We start from the raw sequence: 17600 nt of genomic DNA on the forward strand, positions 1-17600 counted from the left end.
GTGAAACAAAGCCTCATCTTTGCACTTAAAATCCATCAGAAACTTCCAGTTGCCTTTGGGATAAAGTGAAAAATGCTAGCAGGCAAGGACCATAATCAGGTTCAAGTTGTATCTGCCAGTACTTCTCTCAGCACTCTTGTGTTTTAGTCATTATACGGATTTGGAAACTTTTCTGTGAAGACACAGATAATAAATAAATACTTTAAACTTTGCAGACCAATGATCTCTGTCTCACAAACTTAACTCTCCTGTTGAAATGTACAAGAAACCACAGAAAATATATCAAGGAATGAGTTTGGCTGTTTTTCAATAAAACTTATTTACAAAAGAAGGCAAATGACAGAATTTGGCCTACAACCTGTGTGTAGTTCATGACTCCTGCTATAGTACTTACTGATTCTTCAACATAACACCAAGACATTAAATACACAAAAGAGTGCCTGCTGTGTGACTCCATGTTAGAACAGACAAAATAATCCACAGTAATTGACATCAGGATGTGATTACTTCTGGAGGATGTGTAGGGGATTGCCTGGGAATAGGCACAAAGGAACCTACTTGGATGATGGAATTCATATGCAAGTGGTTGCATGCATGTTTACATTTTTAAAACTCAGATCATGCCTCAATGAAAATAACTCAAAAGTGAACCCCATCACATAAAATAATTGATACTGATACTAATTTTTAGAGTTCATAATTTCTGTTTTGCCTATTATCTAAATATGGTCTGTGATACGATTTGGAACTGTGTCCCCTCCAAATGTCATGTTGAATTGTAATCCTCAGTGTTGGAGGTGGGGCCTGGTGGAAAGTGATTGAATTGTGGGGCAGGGCAGAGGGGGGTGGTTCTCATGAATGGTTTAGCACCATCCCCTTAGTGCTGTTCACACAATATAAGTTCTTACAAGATCTGATTGTTTAAAAGTGTGTGGCACCTCCACCCTCTCTTCCTCCTGCTCCAGCCATGTGAAGTATCTGCTCCCCTTTGCCTTCTGCCATGATTGGAAGCTTCCTGAGGCCCCCCCAGAAGCCAAGCAGATGCCAGCATTGTGCTTCCAGTATAGCCTATGTAACCATGAACCAATTAAACCTCTTTTCTTTATAAATTACCCAGCCTCAGGTATTTCTTTATAGCTATATAAGAATGGAATTATACTGTCTAGTATAAGGATTTTAATTAAATATCTTTACAAAGAATTTTTCCTCAGGTTAATATAATAATGAAAATGTACAAGGTTAGAAATTTATTTTAAGCAAATTCCAGTATTAAAAATAGTAGGTTAGGCAACATATTTATATCCCTATTGTGTACGTCAAGCAGAGTTCCATGACAGTAAATCATTACACAGCATTTCTAGGGACATGCAACTTTCAACTACTAGCAAGGAGGAATTAAACAACTGAATGAAACTGTGTAGTATAAAATTGCCATTAGTTTTAAATATATGCATTTAAAACCAGCGTGGCACATGTATACATATGTAACTAACCTGCACCATGTGCACATGTACCCTAAAACTTAAAGTATAATAATAAAAGAAAAAAAAGAAAAAAAAACAAAGATGGAATTATTAAAAAAAAAATTAAAAAAAAAATAAAACGTTCTACTGCCTCTATGTATATTTACTTGTGAATACATAGAAGCAAAGCATGTTCCTTATGGCTTGGGCTTTGAAGCTTGAGTTTGAATGTGGCTCCATCACTTGACAAGCTGCGTGACTGCGGTAGATCACTTAATCTTTTTCTGAGTTCCTCACGTGTAAAATGTAATAATAATATATAACAAATAGTTTTGTGAGGACTCTATGAGAAAATACACAGAGAGATTTGAGAATAATACTTGAGACATATTGTGGGCTCAATAACATTTGTGTCATTCTTCTTATTTTACCAGACATGGCCACAAGAATAAGATATGAATATTGGCATGGAACTGGATATGTTCATTAATAGAGGAAAGTACTAAATATTTTAATAATGGTTTTCTCTGGGTGGCAGGATTATAGCTAGTTTTTAAATACTTGCTTTGTTTTGCACATTTCTTCAAAGATTTTAATAATCAAAACAACTTAAATTTTGAAAAAAAATTTTTAAATGGCTACTACCCCAAATCTCAAACATCCCAATGTCCCCCAAGACAGTCTTATTGTCCTTGAGATATGAAAAAACATCCTCCTAAGGATTCTGTGCTGTAACCTTGTGAAAATATCACCTCAATAATTAAAGCATTAGCCAGTTGGCCTTTGCCATAAAATCATAACAGAAATGGCTGATCACCACATTATGTAGGAAATTTTGTATCCCAGGGCTGGAGATTAATAGAATGGCATATTCCATTGACATTGTCATACTAAGCAACAGTGTTCTCTCCATGCAGCCACAGAAGTGGGTACGCTGTTCTGAGCCAATCTAAGGTGATTACCACGGAAACAGCACTCATTTTACTAACAGCAAGACATATTATCCTTCATGCATGGTCTAGCATCCAAGTTTAATAAGATTCTTAAAGTGAAATTGAGGACATTTGAGATAAGGACCCTAAATCCTGTGAGAAATATTTTATCATCTCTTATTGTTTATCATTTGCATGTCAAATAACCATCTCAGTTATGCTAACAAATCAATTTATTAGAAGGGCAAGTAGATATACCACAACAGAAAGAAGGCAAAGATGATATTACACACTGAAAGTTTAAGTAGTAGAAAAGCAGCTCTCCTATGCTGTTGTCATTTGTGGAAGAAAAAAACAGAAGACAATTTAGTATTGGAAGGCACAGATACATGAAATAGTAGAGCATAGATTATAATTTTGGGGAAGGCTAAGAGGGTACCAAACATCCAGACTGTCTTCAAAGTTTAAAACCCATCAGAAGCTCCCCCATCACCTGCAGTAAAGTGAAAACTGCTTTGCTTAACAGGAAAGAGCCTTCATAATTTGGCTCCGGCTTTATCTACTTTCACTCCTATCAGCACTCCTGAGGCTTCAGCAATACTATGATACTTGCTGATCGCTTAACACTTTGCTCTTCAGTACAGCAATGCCTCAGCATGTGTTGCTTTCCACACATAAAATGTTTCTTTCTCCTTTGTTTACCTGGCTTAGTCATCCTCATCCTTTACAATCAAGTATTTTAAATTTCCAAATGTAGGACAGAGTTATTAATCCCTCCTTTGTCCTACCCATACCTTCCACATGCATATCACGTCAACAGAGGGAGTATTGATAACTGGTTGTCTTCCTAGTAGACTGTGTGTTTCATGAGAGAGGACAGAGGTTGTGTCTTGATTATTATTGTATCTCTTTGCAAGGTACATAGGAGGTGTTTTATAAATATGTATTAAATGTTGACTGATAAATAAACATGCTAAACTAGCAATAAGAATCAATACTACTTGTTAAAGTATCACAGGATTTAACTCAGAGGAAAACTATAGATTAATAAAGGGGGGGAGAAAAACCAAATCACTCAGTAGTTATGAGCTTTATTTTCCTAATGCTTCATCAAATTTTTCCCTGTGAGCTAAAATTTATTTCTGTCTATAATCTTTCAACTTATTTGGGTATGACTTACAGCCGTATTGCTTCTTTGACCTGATAATCACCAGCCTAAGAGAATCATAATAACAGCTGAAGTGGAACACCAAGGGTACACAGGACTGTTTCTCACCTGAATGGCTGGAGGCCATCGACTGGTCAGTGCACTCTACTTGCAACTATGCGGGTTTCTATGTACATCCTGTAAGTGCTCTAGGATGGAAGTATCAAACCAAGATTTCCCAGAATCAATTTAATCTACGGTAAATTTAATTTTTCAATTATCATTCTGTTTGGCTGAAATGGAATCCACGTGGTCTTTTTAAATTTTGAAAATTATAACAGTAAGCATTGAGTAGCATTATGAGTAGTTTTATTGATGTACAACTCACAGCCTTTTTCCTACACTTGTGCCAGTCAAGTAGAAGAACCTAGAGACTAGTTAAGTTTTCCAGCTTAATCCAATTAATATAAAGTTTCTAGAATAGCATTTATCTTATCAAAATATGCTATACGCAACCTCAGTTCTACAGGATAACATTTATCATATGAAAAGAGAATTCTGTGACCAAATAAGTATACTGAACACTGAAGATATTTCATTCATCAGGACTTCTCAGAGCCTTTAAAATATTAAAGTTATCTGGGAATCTCTAAGAGGACTGTGGATATATTATACAAGAATTTCTGAATATATCGCCATGACACATCTTCCCTCAGGCACCTCTACTAGTGATCTATGAAATGTACTTTAAGGAATTCTGCTTTCTCCCTCAAAATAAGGGTATAAGGAATGTGAGATATTTCAACAGAATCATGGCAGTCTACTCTCAGTAAGACGAACGAGACAAGAGGACTGGTCACAGTGGCACTGGACCCTGTCACCAGAGTAATATATGTTCCCTAAATAAGAAACATGTATATATGTGAGTAGTCAAGTATTCAGTAATTGTTCTTTATCACATGTAAATGGTTTTTCCAAATATAAAACTGAGACAATTGTAGATAAATATCTATATTAGTTAAAATAAAAATGGAACATTATAATAAAGACTTTTGGAGTCAAAATAGGATGGTGGTATGCACTATCTCATCTAAAATTCTGTCTTAGAATTTCTTATGAAACGATAACCTGTGTACAGAAAAGATTATACCTGATGTGCTCTGAATTAGAATATAAATAATGTCACATGTGCATCCACGGGTTTTCATTCAGAATGCTAAATAAATTGTATTACACAAATGACATATTTGTTGGCTCTCACCTGTGTGTGAGCATAGATACAGAAATGTGACTTTGAGGGAAATCGATTGGGGTGGGAGCTAACACTGATGATCAAAGAAGGCAAAGCATGGAGTAGCACAGATTAACATAGACTTGAGGTGTAAGAAGCCATGATGGGAGCTCAAGACATGGGTAGGCAATGGTTAATACTCAAAATTCCAGGGAAATAGTCACTCCAGATCTCTTCATGGCTAGAAAATATTTATCTAATCAACATAGGCTCAGCAGCAAGACTTCAGTCTGACATAAGAGATACTGATTAAAATTAAAATACACTTCACATCTTAGGAACACTAGGGCTTGTGGTCTAAATAAAAAGTTCATGAAGACATTCGTGACATTAATTCCATATTCTGCCAGTTACTGTCTCTTGAGACCTTTAGAAAAGTTCCTTGTAGGAAACTCACAAGATAATTGAGACAATGAAATAAAACAATGCATATAAATGATCTAGAGCTATCCTTGTCATTCAGAACGTGTTTTGTAAATATTAGCCATTATCATTGACAAGTTTCCAAATGGCAATTCAGGATTGAGATGAAGGTGGAGAGCTACTTAAATAAAATACCCAAGGTGGATATGAATGGGGAGCTTGCATTATAGGAATCTTCTTATCAGAATGGGGACCAAGAAAAAAACTAAGATGCAGTTTAAACATCCAGGGGAAAACACTGAATCTTGTCCTACACCTTATTCATAGTCAGGCATCATTTCAGGTATAAGACCAGGTCCTGATGCCCCTTACAGAGCCACCACCATTACCCTGGTCAACTGCCTGAGTGCAGCCAGCAATGCTGTATTCTCTGCCTCTCCATCTCTCTGCCTCTTTCTTTTTCTCTTTCTTATACACACACACACACACACACACACACACACACTCTTTGTTGGCCAAAGAATGCATATGTGTCACTGGAAATCTTCATAAATTAATAATGTTCCCATTAATATTGCTCCCATAACTACTGATAGGATCAGCAGTATGTGCTCCTGGATTCTGGGCAAGCCAGTGTCAATGGAGAAAGTGACCCAAGTAATTCTGAAACACAGACAGAGATACAGTTATCTTTGAAAACATTGTTCTCACTTCAGTCTTTTAGTTAGATTAAAAAAAAAATAACACAATGACTCAGAGCAGGATTTGGGTATATACACATATATCTGTACTCAACCACCTTTATGTCATCTTGTCACCACTAATCCATGTTTTATATTCTGTTCCTGTAAAAATCAGCTCAAAATGGGGTAAATAGTAACTGTAACATTGAGTTTTAGAAAATAGACAAAATCTGGATATGTGATAAGCAATTATCTCCCTTAGCATACACGATGTAAATGGAGGCAAAATATTTGCCTTTTGAACACTTCCAATGCAAATTGTTACAGCCATTGAATCACCTGTGAAGCTAATACTAATTCTAAAAATCATTCTCTGAATTGTTCTTTCTTTGGTTAGAGTCATCCTTTTGACTGACAAGCCCCATAAAAGCTTTCCAAGTAATGCAAAGAGGTTGCTAAGTGGAAAATATTTCAAGAGCTCTGAAATATAAGCTTGACAGAATTCTAGCCTTGAAATCCTCAGTTTACAAGAAAATTTATTGTACACACATGTTGTAGCAGTGGAACGCAGTGTGTGGCATTAAATCTAAAAAAGAGACAGCCAAACACATACAGTTCTATGCTGGAAGTAAAAAACTGTCACCCAGAGAAGGAAAAAAATTAAGTACCAAGGAAGAAAAAGACTCTTAAAAAGCACCATGGGAATGTTATAAACTATTATTTTCCAAGCTCTGAGTTTGAGCTAGTAAGAGACCATCGGCTTTTTCAAATGGCTTCAACAGATGGAAAATAAAAATTACCAATGGATACACTGGAACCTTGTTTTACAGCTCTATACAGTCGAGACACATTACAAAGCAAAAAGTAAAACTGAATACCCTACATAAATACAGATTTTAAGGGTTTTAGAGGTGACAGGTATGTAGTTGGCTAGAGAGGGAAGACATTATAATTTTGTGCGACACAGTATGTCAGTTTGTGCAACTAGGAAGCCATCATTTCCAGAGGAAATCACAGCAGTTGTGACAGTCAACTGTAGTACCTCATTCTGCTCTGCACACAGCGGCTCACCTGGCTTTCCCTGGCAGTGAGTATAAGGTTCATTCCAAGTGTTATAAAAGTGTGCAAGGGCCATCATTAGGAAACACTGGAAAAACACAGTCTATTAGATAAAATTTAGTAATATTGCAAGTGGGGATATCTTCATTAATACTGTTTCTTTGTGGCTCAGGGATTTAACAGCTCTCAACCCTTTGTCTTGGCCCTGAAACAATAATTTTCAATAGTGGCATCATTATAACCTCAAAATACTTGCTACAATGTCAGGTGTGAGAGACATAATAAAAACAAATAATTAGAGGCTATTCTCAGCAACATGAACTCAGTCAGAATTTTACTTTAGTGCCCAGAAACACTGTGAAAGAGAAGAAGAACCAGCAGAAAATGCTCAATACTTAAAGCAGCAAATCACAATCACTTGACTTTGTTCACACTCTTTTTTAAGTTAGAAACGTATACGGGGGCTAAGTCATATATTTGATCTGTTACATAACAAATAGCAACAGAACAAGAATGGTATTAGTAAATATAGTCAAGGGAATACAAAATGTCTTTAATTCCTTAGCATCATCCTGGTTATTAATTATGTGTTTGTTGGTGTTGTGAATAGGGATTTGCTATTACTGGGTAAACATTAGTTCTTGAGTCTTTTCTTCAAAGCATATATATATATATATATATATATATATATCCCAACAAAGGAGCTCATTCGAGAATGTGTGCAGCAAAATAATATTGCAGCTTCATTTAGGAAACATGACAGGAAAGGTAATCACCTAACTCAGAACTTATAAAAAGCCTGATGTTTTCTCTTATTTGTCCTTTATCATATATATATATATCATATATATCATATATATCTATATATCATATATATTATATATATCTATATATCATATATATCATATCATATATATCACATATATGATATATATAATATATATCATATATATCACATATATATATGAAACAACAACAAACACATAATTAATACAACTAAGTCCAAATTGTGCCAACTAGATTGTTATGCTGACCCTGCAGGACAATTTATTATATTTCAAAACAACTATTAGTAGCATATGCAAACAAAATGTGTGATGGCTTCAATTTTAATTTGGAGTGTGCAGCTGGGTCTGTTGTTTACCTACCATCTGTTAACCCTTCCTCCTTCTTACCAAAACCTGAATTTTTTTAGGTACTCACACCTCCCACAAATAGCTCAAATGACTTATAGGACACAGTATTTCTAACTGCCAGTATTTGTTCCTGAAATGCTCATCCATCCATTATGACATTCAATGGGAGATATTGCAAAAGCAGAGAGCTGAATATTTTTCCACACTATTTTCTAGTCATCTGGGTAATGTTCAAATTTAAGCAGCAAATGAGCCTTTTTTATCAAATTCTAATAGTGCAATTTGTTCTGATGTCCACCCAGACATTCCAAGTGAGTCAAGGCCAGGTCCTGTTATTGGACCTTGTTATAAACAAGATATTTTTATAGTTCAGCCCACGCTTCTTAGCCTCATCTAATATTAATCTTCCCAAACCCTTGGAATATTGGCAATGCTTACATTGATGACTATGAGCTTAGGAACAACACTGCCCCAGTATTACCATCTACTGAATAGGGCTGCTATCGTAAGATTGACATTTGATGACATTCATTCGATGATGATAACACCATAAGATAGATATTAATTTTGTTGTTTTAAACAAATGTCCAAATACCCTGGAAAGTGGTCAGCTTTTAAGATGATGTCACATGCTGCTTCTAATGAGACTTCCACTATTCAAACATTTTTGGAACAACTCTGTAGAAGCTCTGTAGAAGGTCAACTGGAAGCTGCAGAAAAAGAGCTTGCTTTATTATACACTATGTACAAAATGATAGTGACTAAAGCCAAGGTTATCCACACAAATACTTAAGATATTTCACTTGTGACCAGTCCTAAACCATGCCATCTGGATACAAACTAGAATCCCATCATGTTTCAACATGTTGACAGTGGTAGAATTTTGACATGAAAATATTTGTTTTACATGAGGATTTTCAAACATTTTATCATTAAATAACTTTTTGAGGCAAGTCTCTTATATGGCTATGTTTACTGGTTTGGCAACACTAACCTGGACACCTCTGCTAACATCCTGGTTATTTTACTTGCTAACTTTTAGTCACTCATACTAGAATATAAGCTCCATAAAGCTATGGATTTTTTATTTTTTTTATTTATCCCCAGTTCAGAAAACTGTGCCTAGTATATAGTAGGCACCCAACAGCTATTTGTTAAATGAATGAGTGAGCGAATGAACCTAGAACACAGAGCTAGGACATATACTCTACAAAGGAATACCTAGGATGCACCCTGCCAAGTAGCCAGTAGGCATAGCACTGAGAACAAAGACAAAGAGAAAATGATCACAGCACATCTCTGGCTCAGTGACTTGACAAGGATTTCTGCATCTTCAAACTTCACCACAAGAAGCATCTTTATGTGCTGTGACATTAGTATGAATATTAAAAGTTAATTCATTCTGAGAAATTGATAATCACTTGTCTTCTTTGATTTTTGGGTAAGAGTTTCTAGATGTCCTAAAGGAGGATTCATGAATGATTACTGAGCATGACATCATGGTCATCAAATTATTTCATTCATGACACCCGGGGAGACCCTGAAACTAAATTATGTCAAGTGCATCACTCAGAAATAAAAGTCAAAGTGGCTCCTTCACGTCCTCCTTAGTGGCCAATTCATAAGGGCACATCACATAGCACCAATCACATTTACTTCACGAAGTTGCCCTTTCTCACAGTAAGGTGCTGACCCTTAAAGTCTCCAGCTACCTAAGGCTAGATGACGAGTTAGTGGGTGCAGCGCACCAGCATGGCACATGTATACATATGTAACTAACCTGCACAATGTGCACATGTACCCTAAAACTTAAAGTATAAAAAAAAAAAGTCTCCAGCTAATGTCATCCTAGAGGATACTGTTTCTATATCACTACATTGAAACAAAACAAAACAAAAATGTATTCAGCAAATTTATACTTTATTATAGGGCTAGGTCCTTTGGCATAAGTTATTTTATTTTAGTCTTCACTACTTTATGAGATAGAGATTAATAGCACTGATTTATGAATTATGAAGTTTAGCGGTTGTGACTTGCTGAAGGTTAGACAGTTGGACCCTCAGCTTGGCTGTATTGATCCCATATCTTTAAGTCCACAGTTTTTTATACTTTCCCCAGCACCCTTCTTACTGAACTTCTCAAGGTTGTTCTGTTCTCAATAATACACTTTCACATTCTGTATCATTGCAGTGATTGTTCAATGAACATTCTGGAATAAGTTTTCCCAAGAGTCAAAAATAAGTTAAAGACCTAATTCACAAATGACAACATCCATAGTATGAAAAATAAAATAGCCTGGCCACAAGTGTGAAAGACCATTTCTTCTGAAAAACTACAGTCAGCACACACAGACAAATGATTTGTCCTCCCTGATTTGTATGCAGCTAGTAGCTTGTCTGAACCCTTCAGGTTATGACCATGACACTGGGATACTTTTGATTTGCTTCTTAATTGAAAACCACATGGTAATGATGGCCAAGTTCCGTATAGCACAATCTCATCATCTCGCAGGGGCAATCAATGACTTCAAAGCTGTCTGGCACTAATAGAAGTGCACTCAAATAGCTTTCAGGAGAACACAATCACTGTCTTTCTCTTTTCTAATTTTTTAGCACATTAGTTTAGAACAATGTCAGGGAAAGCATATGACTGGAAGAGATGGAGCTTTTTTTTTTTTATTTTAGCTCTATTATGTTCTAACTGGGTTACCTTGGGCAAGTCACTTAATCTCCCTGGGTCTATATTATCTCATATGTAAGAACTGGAGATAATGATTCTTGACCTACCAACCTCACAGGACGGTTAGGACAATTGATTGACAGAAGGTGGCATGCAAGTGTTGTGCAAATGTAAAAGGTCGGGCAAGGAAACCTGGAGATTTTCAATCAAGAACCTGACTTATACTGTCCCATTCTATTTTTTATTCTACCTTAATATTCTAGTGAGGAAAATCACCCATGTCAAATTCCACAGATAACATTGTAACTTATTGATTTCATCCCCTTTCTCTATACATATATTTTTAAAAAGATGTATATTGTTAATATAAAATTGGATTCCTTGTTTAGATATGTGATTTTTCGCCACTGGCTCCAGCACCCCTGGGCCGTGCACCCCGGTCCCTACAGGTGAGGATCCAGCTCCACCCCTGCTCGCCTGCCAGGCGGTGGAGACCTCGAAATGAAGACAGCATGAGTTCTGCAATACTGGGCCTGCCGCCTATCCTCCCTGAGCCTCAGTTTGCTGGCCCGTGAAGTGGGCATAGTCACGAAGCGTCTCAGCTCCGTCGGGCTCAGTGTCAGGTGCCGTTGCCCCTTTCAGACCGCTGTTTAACGACTTTGGACCGCCTTCCACGGGCTATGTGCAGGCGATGAAGCCACCGGCGCCCAGGGCTCCCAGAGCACCTACAACGACCTGCTGTCGGTCATAGAGGAGAAGGGCAAAGAGATCCGGCCTGCCTATGCTGGCAGCAAGAGCACCATGGAGCGCCTGAAGAGAGTTATCATCCATGCCCGGGCCCTAGTCAGAGAGTGCCTGGCAGAGACAGAGTGGAACGCCCGCACGAAACAGGAAGCCCCTCGGCCTCAGAGGCTGGACCTTTCCTGGCCACTGCAGAGCACCCGCTTCTCCCTGGCCTTCATCCCGAGCTGCACTAGCCATCCTGGGCTTCCAGTCCTGTGTCCCTTGGTGGGTGCCCTCCAGGAACCAAGGGGCGGCTCTCACTCCAGGTGGCAGCAGGTAGCAGGTAGGTCCTGCTACCCTAAAAACAAGAGTTAGCAGGTAGGTCCCGGTGAGTCCCACCCATGACCTGCCAAGATTGTTGCCCACTGGAACTTTCTGTGGTCCCACCACGCAGCTCTTCCCAGCACTTCTCCCACTTTGTCCTGAGCCTCCTTCTCTCCCAGCAGGGGCTCAGGCCTGGCACCTCTCTGCCCTATGTCCTGAGCCACAGTGACTCTTTTCTCAGTGTGTCTTTTGCTAAATATGCCCTTTTCATATTAATAAAAGATGATTTGGAGTTGTGCCCTCAAAAAAAATGTGATTTTTCACTTATCAAGAACATTTTGCAGATTATTAGTCTGTGAAACCAAATATTTCATTGAATAAATATAATATTTAATTTCTGAACAACTGAGGTTTCAACTTTTAACCATTATCAATAATTATATGACTATCCTTGTATGTAAATTTTTGCCTGTATGAGTATTGCTTTATGATTAATTCTAAGTGGGATTTGCGTGTTAAAAATTTTAATATTTGTAAGTCTTTTGTTACAGATTTAAAAATTGCTTTCGTAAAATTGTATAAGCATAAACTCCCAAAGGCTGTGAATGAAGCTCTCCATCTTACGTCACCCCCACCAAAGTGAAACATCTTATCACACACAGCATAATGCAAAGCAATACACGGCATCTGTAGAGATGGGGAATACAACAATGGTTTGTAGTCAAATCTCAGGTTAGTAGTAAACACTTTCATGTGGCTATCAGATGTGTTCCAGTAGGCTGTGGTGATAATACTTAAGGGACTGAGAATTTGCATCTTGTCTCTGATTATTTACTTATGATAGACTCCTAAATATAAATTCACTGGAATAAAAAATGTATGAACAAGTTTTTTGAAACCCTCCTTACATACATACATAAACATTCTCACATTGCTTTCCACAAGCTCATGTTGGTTTAGGTTTCCACAAATGATATTTTTCATTCATCCAGTCAATCAACAAACGCATAATGATCACTTCCTTTGTGTCATGCATTGTTCTAGGCACCAGGGATAAAACAATGAACAAAACAGACAGAAATTACAGCCCTCGTGGAGCTCATGCTCTGGTTGGAAGAAGAAAGAAAATAACTGGGACTGGTATGTAAAACCTGTAGCATATTAAATGCACATAACAGCTAAGAAGAAGAGGCAAAGAAGTGGGAAGAGAAGTAATAAGGCAGGGACTTAGAATTCTAGATCAAGTGGCAGAGAAAGGCCTCAAAGAGATGACATTTGAGTAAAAATTTCACTGTGTCATGTGTTAATGTGTTACTGATAGGTTAACATAAGAGTCAAGAATGGGTCAAAGACTTATCAATATATTAATAGTAGTCCTTATTGACCTTGATAAGATCCATTTGAGTGGGCTGGTAGTAGTCAGAGCACAGACCTAAGGAATAACAGTGAAAGAGCTCACTAGATCTGCACCTATGTAAGTTCTTAAGATAGTGGGGAAAGAGACATCTAATCAAGATGAGGAGACTAGAGAGTAGTCTATCAATCAAAAGCCCTAACTTGCAACAAACTTTGCTCTTTTGGCTGAATGTCTTTTATAAGTCATTTACTCAAATGTAATATTGTCAGTCTTATACTTTAAAATATTTATGTATTATAATTACACTGGCCATGGTGGTGATGAAGAGTTACTTATTTTTGAAAGTATCTTTATTCAAAATCTGTGCTCAGGGTAGCTATACAAGTGATTCAAACTTATCCAAATAGATCCCCAGAACATCTATTAATTAGCATAAAATAATGATTTTCATTGATGAAATGAATGTGTTCAAGATATGTAATTAGCTAGAAAAAAAATTGCAATACCCCCTTGACTCAATAAATGTATTAGAATCCTGGTTAGCCTATTATTATATTTGAAATAGCACTTTGGGTTAGGAGCTCCATTTCCGTCTGTCCATCCTTAGCTAGTAGAAGGCTCTAATTCTAAATCTAGAGTAGAAAGTTGATTGTGTTTGTCTTCAGAATACTGTTAGACAATCCTGGAAGTGGAACTCTGACCAGAATATTGTTAGATATACCTGAGAGTGAAACTCATGTAATGTGCTTGCCTGAAAAGGAAGAGAGGCCCTCCTATATTTCTTCCCTAAGCTTTTATTTCAACATCATGCCTGGAGGTCTAGGGACAGTTGTTAGCTGGCAAAAGCAAAGTGAGAGTGTTTCCCGAAGCTCCAAAGCATGCAGGGCAGCTGTACCATCTTGCAAGCAGCTCATAGGCCATCACTGATAGAAGAATAACCTGGATGCCAAAAAGGCTTCCATGGTATGAGAAGAACCTGAATCAAACCTTGCTGTGCCTGAATAAGCTCTTCTGTGTGAATTCCTCGGAAGTCACTTCCTGGACATATGAAGATATGGCGGTCTTCAAGACGCTGAGTGATTCTCTGACCAGCCTGCACAGGCTAGAAGCCGCAAGACTTCCCCCAGGGGAGTACCTCAGGAGAGAGTCCTCCTCAAGAATAGCAAGGAGACTCTAATGTGGGTCTTCTCAGTGCACTTGCTTCAGCCCCCTAGTCTAGAGGCTTCTGCCTGATGTTCTTCCAGCCCCAGGGAAGCTTCTCATTCTCCAAGCCTTTTCCAACCATGAACCAAATGGAAAGAGTACAGCTTCTTTGCATTTTTCCAAAGAGCTCAGGTTCAATATTTTTCTTTAATGTTTAAGGATATTTTCAAGGCATTTATGTCCATTTATTTTGTTTTGCTTTATATTTACTTATTTTTTAAAAAGCAGCTGCATATTCAGACATTGACACATTTTCTTATGAGAAGATATTAAAGCACGCAGTTATTAAGACTGAATTTAAAATGATCTGTAAGTTCATTGAGCATGCTTTAATGTCTGCTCATAAAGTGCATCAGATATAATAACAAATATATTTTAAATTATAAATGCAATGTAGAAATGCTATATCAACACATACTATTCAAATGTTAATCATTTTAAAAAGAATTAACAAAAATTCATGTGAACTCAATGAACTCAACTTATTAGTAAATTACCTAACAGAAAATTCTGAAAGAACACTTAAAGGTCACTTTGATAACATAATTCTAGTATCACCTCTGCCTCACCAGATTGCACCATTTTTACCGATACATCTCAGATTGTTCATTCACACAGCATCTTAAGAGAAAGCATTAAAGCAATTAGACTGAGACAACAACACAGTAAGTACCTGCAAAGTACTGAGGGAAGAGAGGCCTAAAACATTTTAATCCCATGTTGCTCCCAAAAGCCTGTAAGATTTCTCAGGAAAGAGCTTTTCAAGTAAATGAGTTAACAACTAACATATCTTCCCCAAGAAACTGAACAGAGCCCATGCAGAACAGTTCAACACACATCACTAAGCAGACTACACAGGAACACACTCTACAGTGGAATAAAACTCAGTCAATAAATATCAAAGCTTTGCAAATCATTTTATTTCATTACTCCTTCAACACGCATGTATTGAGAACCCATATTACAAGGCCTTTCAGGGGTACAAAAAGTTAAGAGACCTGGCCCAGGCTTTCAAAAGGCTAATCCGTGACCTGAGAAGATATTAAAAATACTCTTAGAGAAGGACACAAAGCAAAAAATATTGACTATGCTGCCACATAAATGTGTGACACAGACATGGAGTTCAATGAAGGAATATGGAAGAGAGATATTCCCATTAGTTGACGGATAAGGGAAGGCATCATAGAGAACTTGAGGAACATCATGAAGACAGGCGAATTCCAAAATGGTGATGCAAAAGTTGACAGGTATGCCGTGACACATATGGTCTTTTTGTGAATATATTCTGCTTAGACAAATGTTAATATATTTTAGGAGCAGGTGCCTTGTCTCCTATTTTTTAAGTCTTATACTTCTTTTGATTTATTAACCTAATATTTCTAGTATTAGTGCCTCTGGGTTGTGAGAAAGGTCACTTTATATACTCTGCTGAAAAATATGTGTTATTAAAAACTAGCACATCCTGTCTATCTACCAAATGAATTAAAGAATCAAAATATGCATCTTTTTCTACCCTAACCATATATGGGTTTTTAAAATAAGCATTCTTTACATGTTATCACTCAACTTCTTTACTCTAAAGGATGCAGCCAACTTTAACTGGTAGTATGTAAATTTAATTTGTAATTACTTTGGGGAATAATTATAACACCACTTGGCGAATTTTCTTCTAAGATGACATTACTCTGAGTATTCAGCCTTATGGGGCTTTTAATATAGGGTAGTCATCTCAAGTTGTTATGACAGTTGCAGAACTTTTATTTAAACAGATTAGACCTTAATGTAAATAGGTTGAAATATCATAAATTTCTGGACTCAGCATTGATTGAATAAATATAAAGCAATATAAAGATCAATTATAAAATCATGGCATGTTGACTTTATTACTATTGAAGTTTAGGGGGCATATTAAATAAACTTGTTTTTCTTTGACCCAGATAACAGCTATTGTATAATAAACACAGAAATTCAGTAGCTGTAAACTAAAATATTTTTATTTAAAAAATTATTTTAAAAAATTTCAAGCAAACACAAAATTAAAAAGGAATAATAGAATTAATCCTCAACATCCAGCTTCAATGTTCTTCAGTTTTTGGCCCTATTTGTTTGATTTATACCCCCATCTACTTTGCCACTTCCTATTGTATTATTTTGAAACAAATGTTTAATATTACTTCATCCACAAATATTTTAATATTTATCAATAAAAGATAAAAAATATCTTAACCAAATTATTATCATACCTAAGGAAAAAGTTAACAGTAATTCCTTAACGTATCTCACAGGTAACCCTCTAAGATGGTCCCCAGTGATCCTCACCTCCTGGTATCGAAGACTTTTTGTTGTTGTTCTTCCCCTTGAGTGTTATCTGAACCTCTAAATGAATAAGATATGGCTAATGCAATGGGATATCACTCTGAGATTAGCTTACAAAGACTGAAAATTACATCTTGAGAATTTTTTCTCTCTCACCTTCTCTTGTTCTCTCAATTTCTCATTTTCCACATCTTTCCATGGGCCATAGTTGATCATTCTCATTCATATTTTCTCTCTCTCTCTCTCTCTCTCACACACACACACACACACACACACACACACACATTTTTTCTATCTCTTTCTCAGCCCTAACTCTGGGAGAAGCAACCCGTCTTATTGTGAGAAGCCCTATGGAGAGGCCTGTGTAGCAGGCTAATGACTCTGTCCCTGAGCCAGATTATAGCTGAAGCCTGACAAGCCACATAAGCAAGCTTGGAAGCAGATCCTCAGCCAGGATATCTCAGTCAAGTCTTCAGATATCTGCAGTCCTAGAGGATACCTTGATTGCAGTCTTATGAGAGACCTTGAGATGGAGGCACCTAGATAAGCCATGCCTAGATGCCTGGCCCACAGACACTGTGAGATAGTGTGTTGTTATTTTAAGCTATGTTTTGGAGTAATTTGTTATATGACCATATATGCATAATAGAGTATCATTAAATATTCAGTCAATGCTCATATTCTGTGATTGTCTTGTACACGATTTTTTACAGTTGGGTTGCTTGAATCAGAATCCAAACAAGTTTCTTATGTTGCATTTGGTTATATGTCATCGAAATATTTATCCTTAGATTCCTCCTACCTCATTTTTCTTTGTCATTCTTCACCTTTGTTGTTGATAAAACTGATATTGGAGACCATGACATGGTGCGGAGACAGTGGATTTGCCAGCAATTTCAGCTACTCTGATTCAGACCTGAAAAT

The 17600-nt window shown here is 36.9% G+C and overlaps 1 long non-coding RNA gene and 1 pseudogene across 1 annotated transcript in view; one reads left to right on the plus strand and one right to left on the minus strand.

The window, feature by feature from the left end:
• LOC129523768 (uncharacterized) overlaps nt 1-17600 on the minus strand; it is a 230615-nt gene that overhangs the window by 59158 nt on the left and 153857 nt on the right. The window lies entirely within an intron of this gene.
• Nucleotides 11154-17354, plus strand: LOC101154593 (uncharacterized; annotated as a pseudogene).

Source organism: Gorilla gorilla, chromosome 6 (genome assembly GCF_029281585.2).
Source record: "Gorilla gorilla gorilla isolate KB3781 chromosome 6, NHGRI_mGorGor1-v2.1_pri, whole genome shotgun sequence".
Classification (NCBI taxonomy): domain Eukaryota; kingdom Metazoa; phylum Chordata; class Mammalia; order Primates; family Hominidae; genus Gorilla; species Gorilla gorilla.